A 6,531-nucleotide genomic window follows, 5' to 3' on the forward strand; every position below is an offset into this window, starting at 1 on the left:
ATGTCATTGTCAGGTTTCTGGTGTACCCACATTTATAGTCATGGGCTCTTTGCATTTTTGGGTATAGATGGGTACCTCATGCACACTTGGGGTATACTTTCCAGTTTATAAACTCGATGATGATGGCTGAAAACAGATTAATGGCAGGTAGGTCTGATGCAAAGGTGATCCCTTGATCTAGACTCAGATCTCTAAGGCAAGGACTTGCAGGGAGAAGCTGGTAAGATGGAGGTTTCTTACACAGCATCCTTTCTCTGCCTGCAGATCCAGTTCTTGATTTGATGGGGAGTAAACATGAGTTTGCGGAGTTTTTTTGGCAAACATCTCAGCTGTGTAAGGATTTGTTGAGCCAAATTCAGTGTTGCTGTTCAGCTCGGTAGTTGTCCAGAATGGGTGCAAAACACTGCCAAAGCAGAAGTATAGAATTTATTTACTTGTCCTGCCATGATGTGAAAGGAAACGGATGATTACGAACCTAGAAATAATAATGGGAGTAAATGAGTCACAGTTGAAAATTGGATTGAAATGCTTTGGAGGATTTTTTTCCGCAGTGATTAAATTTTTTTTTTATTTTTATTTTTGGTCGTGTTTGTTTGTGCAAAGAAAGTTGTTTTCTAATGATCCAGGTTGTTTTGAATTCTTAGCAAGGTGCTCATCAGAAATTGCAGAAGAAATCAGATTGTCTTTCAGTTGTAATCCATGGTGCAAGTTGTTTTTGCTGTTTCCACAAACTGTCCAGTCACCATCTTTGCCAAAGCATATAGGTGCATTTACTTTCCACGTGGTTATCCTCCCTGCCCTGAGCAGCAGTGGCATCACCAAATAATCTTTAGGTTTTAAAACACTAGTTTTATAACTCAGGTAGCTGCTTCTTGTTTATCCCTGAAGTACTTCCCATGTGAGTACACAAGTAAATGCTGAGTAACTAAGTCATTACTTGCATGTGTTTCACAAAGCCAAATGTGTTCTCATGTAGGGAGTGATTTGAGTAATTATAATGTGTGTTTCCATGGTCCTTTATGTGTTTTGTATGATGTACTGTGGACTTTATAGTGAGATCTGCTTTGTTACAATTTGCACAGCTAAAAGGAGCACATTATTCCCATTACTTTTTTCTTTTAATAAATCCTCTGGTTGATGTGTGATGTACACATGGCAGTCTGGCAAGTGGTGGCAAATATGTCACTAAATTCTGGCTGTATATTTAGGAAAGGTTCAGGCTTTCATGGAGCTTAGCAAGCTGTCTTGAAATTACTAGTCAGTTATTGGTGTATCTTTTTTGTGCATGGTCACCATTTGTTTTCAATTAGGGATAACTTTTTCCAAAGCTGATTTCATTCCAAGCAGTGCCTAAGCATGAGGTCAGTGAGGAGAAATGATTTATTGGGCAGGTTTTATCTTTCCAGTGGTTAATTTATCACTTCTGTAAATAAAAGATAATCTGGACTCTGCCTTCTTTTATATTTCATTGTTAAACTCCAGTCATGCCAAAGAGTAGCGATGGGCAAGATATTTTGCAGTCCTGTATAGCAAAGAAATTGCCAAGTGATAATCCCATTTTTATTCCAGATGGATGAGGTGATCCATTTTGCCTCCACCATAATTACAGTTTATGAAGCAGCCAACTCAATACACAAGCTGCCATCTGCACTTCATCAGTTTCTTTTATAACAAGGAACAAAGTTTTAGCTGTCAGTGGTAGAGCTGATGTGTGTTTTGATTGATTGTATATTTTAAAAGTATAAATCCAAAAGTCAACATGTCCTTCTGTTCTTGTGTGCACTTTCTTCCTACTTCCTCCTTGGAAGATTAGTTGGCTTCAGTTTGGGGCTTTTTTGCTGTCATACCACAAAAGAAGCTGTGCTGTTTTTTTTTTCACAGAAAAGGGGCACCCACAGGAAAGGAACAAATGGTTCACAGGGAAAAAGCATAAAAGGTGCATAAAGATAAAAACATCATCCCTGTCTGGAGGCTTTTCTGGACAAATCTGGGTTGGTGATGGAATAGAGTAAAAACATTTAATATACACCCTCCATTGGAGTCTGGCAGTTTCTTCTTCATAGGAGGTCATAACTCCAACATCTACTGCACATTTTTCCATGTGTTTCATTGCTACTGTGGTCATCCATCTCAGACTCCCTTCCTCTTTGGGGCAGCTGTACCACAACCTCCCAAGACACCAGTGACCACAAAGGATTTGGAGACAGAAGACCTGTGTGTTCTGTTTCTGCACAGTTTACTAAACTCACTGGCAGTGGTTCCTTACCTTTTCCTGGTTTGGCAATCATAGGGACACCTCACCTGTTTGCCGAAGTTGATAGGAAAATTTGGTCCCGAGATCAGCATTGTGAAAAAAGAATGAGGACAGGGGCAGAGTGAAGGAATATGCTGCTTACAACTTCCTTTATATCCCTAACTGCTTGAAACATTAATTCTGCTGATTAACAGTGGATATTAAAACATGTTTCGAAGTAGCTGTTCTATTCCAGCACGTTTTACACTCTAATAATCAGAAAGGGTCCCTACTGCTTTTGAAAAGTGTTACTGAAAAGTAGCCACACAAAGTTAGAGGTGTTGAAATAGAGTGTGATGTGGAATTTTATGTGTTGATGCACAATTCGCTTCAGAAATCTATTTCAAAAATAAATTGAGACCCAACACTTTAATATTGTTCAAATGGTCTGCATCAGGTAATTTTTGTCTTTATTGATCGGCATACACAGCTTTTTCCCCCTCTAGTTGTCTAAAATGTTTTGATGAAGGAAAATCCATTTTATCTAAGTCTTCCACAAGGAAGAGGGTAGTTTTTGTTTATTGTTTGACATGAGTTTTATCAAGGAGTGACTAGAGAAACTTACATATTTTTCAAACAGACATATAAGGTGTATCTTCTGTGTTACATGATATAAACTATCTTAACTGTTCAAGTTAACCTAGTCCTACCTAAGAGAATTAATGTGTAATCTGAGTGCTCTGTGATGAATTCTGTTGGAACAGTAGTCTCTGAAGATGGACCTCTTTTGCTAGTGATGCCTCTGGATTTGAAAGAGTGAATTTTCCCAGAATTTTACACTGATGAAAGACGTGAATTCCATGTAGTTACTCTTCTGCAGTGGCACCAACCAGATGTATGTGAGAAAGGACATCACACCAGGCTGGAAAGTAACTGGGACAAAGATGCCTTTGTGCTTACATTGGTAGGTGAGTTCAACTTGTATTAGTGTGTCATAATGGTAAAACTTTTGTGCAGACAAAGTCCTATTTTCCCAGTGTAAAGTCAACTTACAGTTCAAATGTATTACATTATACAATATTTCATGTCCATGAGTCTGAATGCAGTCAATTCTTTAAAAAAGAAAGGACATTTTTACAATTAAGGGAGGAAACAGAAAAGGGCTAGAGCCTAAAGAAGTCTTTCTGATTTCTTCATCACTGAAGAAATTCCCCCTCATCATCACAGAGGGAGAAAAAGTGCCCACAAATAACATTAAAGCTGGCCTGTTCTGCTGATAATACCTCATTCTGCATCTCGTTCGTCCTGCTGGTCAGGGGACTCTTAGTTACCTTTGTATGAACTTTTAGGTTCTGGCATGATTGGTCATTTTGCTACATTCCTGGTCTGTTTAATGCTCTTAGATAAATGACCCCAAGTGACTCGTGTCTTCTGGACCTGTCCACTATTATTAGCAAGGTTCCATGAGAAATCCAGGGACTGATGCATTAAGCGAGTCTTTCAGTAAACACAAGTTATCAGAAAGTCTTGTTTTAGCAGCAGAGAGTACAGCATGTCTAGGACTGATGCTTGAGTTAACTGTACTAGTATTTCTAAATTAACAAAGTATTCACTGTGTTAATACTGTTTTATCAGGCAGCTGCCTTCGAGATGATTACGTGAAAGGAAAAAATTCTGTAAGGTTTTTCTTTCGAGTGCAGGCTTTGTTTTCCAACCCTGAGACAGTGATAGATTAACTAGTCCTAGCCTGAAGTGTGTGTGTAAATGAGAGAGAGCAGGATCTAATGCATGAATAAGGGTACATTAAGTAATGACCAGCAGACTGCTCCTGCTTATAACATAGCAATAAAATATGAGGCATTGGAAATTGCGTCTGCTTGTATTACAGGACCAAACAGAAAGGTCAAATAAGGTTTGAATCCAGATTGCAAAAGAACTAGCACAGAACTACACTTTAACATGCTGTTCTGTGATAATTGTCCCTCCCTTTTTCCCTCCAAATGACACTTGTCTTATTGTTTACACTGAAAGCCTATATGCAAGCAGAACACTTGACTTTTCTTGTGTCTAGGTTCCTAAAAGGTGGTACAATGCTTAGTGCCCGAGCTGCATATCAGAAGGCCCCAAGTTTCATTTTCTGTCCTTATGTGAGTTGGTTTGAGTACCAAACCCAGCCTTACTGCTTGCCATGCTGGCTACTGCCTTCTGATTTGTGTTCTGAGGGGTCAGTGATGCTAAGAACCACTTCTGAGAGCTCAGCTGTTACCAGGGGTTTGATGTCTTTGTTGGTGTTGGAGCCCAAGTTCTGTTGCAAAAATGTTGGGTTATTTTTTTCCCCCTCCCATTTCAAGATTCACTGGTTTGCAAAATAGAGCTTCAGTCTTCATTGTACCCAGGAGTTTGGTGCTTGGCAGAACTACATTAGTAACATGTTCTGCTTACCTTGTGTGCGTGCCAGGTGGTGTGTTTCTGTTCATGGCATATCTACCTGATCAGAGTTGGTACAGAGTGTCAGACTTCATGTCCTTAATGGAAATTCCTTACAGAATATCCTCAAACAGCTTAACTTGCCGTTCCATTTACTACCTTCTCCTTGGCTACTTGTCCAGTGCACATATTTAAAAGATTGAGTATTCAACAAAAACTATTATCCCCTTTCAACCGATTTTCTCCCTTTTTTAGTGTGGTTCAAAGAAATTTCTGCAGTCAGGGGTAAGTGGGTTTTGAACATGTAGGCACAGTAATCATACCTACAGACAATTCATACAACTAACTCATCTTTTGTGCACCTGACCCTACAGCAAACATCAGGCTCTAAATGCTCATTTGTGTCATAGGTAAAATATGAAGGCCTAGTACAGGACACTACATGAAAAGGACGAAATATGAGACTGGGTGTATTTACCTGTCACTTCAATGTCTTTGAAGTCAGGAGCTAAACTGAGGAGCGTGTTTTCAGGAGGATGGGTTTTATCATCCCCCAATGAAATGACATTATTAATTGTTTAAATTGATTATCAGATGTGCTGTAGGATGCTATTGGGATTTCCAAAACAATCACAAATCCTTAAAACTGCTAACAAATAAAGTTGAGTACGGGTCTCTTAAGCTTCATTGTGTAATATAAGATAGTTGATAGACTGGAGAACAGGATATTCTATATATTTTGTATTTATTCACATATAATACTAAATGTGTATTTATTATCTATACACAAGGCATATACTGTGCTTATCGGTGTTGCTTCAGCTTTTTGGTTAATAGCATCCTAAGTATGTCATAATATGGATAAATTAGGAAAAATCAATGAGAAATTAAAAAAATATAGTTAAAAAATGCACACTGTGGGAGAGTCAGCTGTGCTACAAAGGCAAAACAAATCTGGCATGTTCAACTTCCTTATTATGGGTTTGAGGCTTTTTTGATGTGGTTCAGTTTGGGTTTGGTTTGCTTTGCTTTTTTTGGTTGTTTTGGTTTTAGTTTGGTTTTTTTGTTTATTTGGGTTTTGTAATTTTTTCTTTTTTTTTTTAAAGACTGTAATTTAGTGTAGACATCTTATATACTGCTGGTGCTGTTGGGACAGGTCTGTTCCTAAATATGATAAAATTAAAGGCAACAGTGTAAAATGGTGTTTTCGGAATTTATGGTCTACAGCTGCCTAATTTGTTGTGAAGTCTCTTGCATGAAAACCTCATTTACTGAAGTTTTTCTTTCTTCCTCTGCCTGCTTAGTTGCTTTAGTAGAGCTACAAGATGCATTTCTGTGTCAGGCTGCTCAACTCCATCCTAGATGTGAGTCCATGTTTTCCCTGATTTCTCTATTTTCAATGCCAAAGTGTAAAGCCCTTGTTCTATGAGAAGGAGCAAGATTAATGCTTTTAATTTAATGAGATGTCTTGGATAGAAAGTGCTTATTCTTCTAATGGAGTACCAAAAGTTTGATGTATATTATTACTTTTTTTTTAATTGAGAGCAGATGAACTCCAAATGAAAGAGCATGAAATGAAAGTCCTGATCTTTCTGTAGTAAAATTTATGTGAACAGGAGTCCCAACAACCAAATTTCATTCAGCTTCATCGGTGATGTTTTATGTAAGCTGTTGAACAATGAAATTTTATTAATTGCAGCTGATATGCTTGTAACAAGATATTTTTGGGAATTTGTGTGGAAGAAAGGCTTTTTCATAGGCACCTGAGACTTGATCTGAAACGAGGCCTTTGGATAGGCCAGCATCTGTCAAAAACAAGGATCTTCTGAGGATAGTGGGAGGTGTGGAAGGCATGGAAGTGCACCTGCCAA

This window comes from Corapipo altera, unplaced genomic scaffold (genome assembly GCF_003945725.1).
Source record: "Corapipo altera isolate COAL_440 unplaced genomic scaffold, ASM394572v1 1, whole genome shotgun sequence".
NCBI lineage: Eukaryota > Metazoa > Chordata > Aves > Passeriformes > Pipridae > Corapipo > Corapipo altera.